Source organism: Melanotaenia boesemani, chromosome 5 (genome assembly GCF_017639745.1).
Source record: "Melanotaenia boesemani isolate fMelBoe1 chromosome 5, fMelBoe1.pri, whole genome shotgun sequence".
Classification (NCBI taxonomy): domain Eukaryota; kingdom Metazoa; phylum Chordata; class Actinopteri; order Atheriniformes; family Melanotaeniidae; genus Melanotaenia; species Melanotaenia boesemani.
In genome coordinates, this window is record NC_055686.1 from 1,119,949 (window position 1) to 1,120,209 (window position 261).

Genomic DNA, 261 nt, shown 5'->3' on the forward strand with positions numbered 1-261 from the left:
ATTACTGTGTATAGATGTGGGTATCAGTGTGTATAGATGTGCGTATCAGTGTGTATAGATGTGCGTATCAGTGTGTATAGATGTGCGTATCAGTGTGTATAGATGTGCGTATCAGTGAGTATAGATGTGCGTATCAGTGAGTATACATGTGTGTATCAGTGTATAGGCGTGTGTATTACTGTGTATAGATGTGTGTATCAGTGTGTAAAGGTGTGTGTATCAGTGAGTATAGATGTGTGTATAAGTGTGTATAGATGTGTG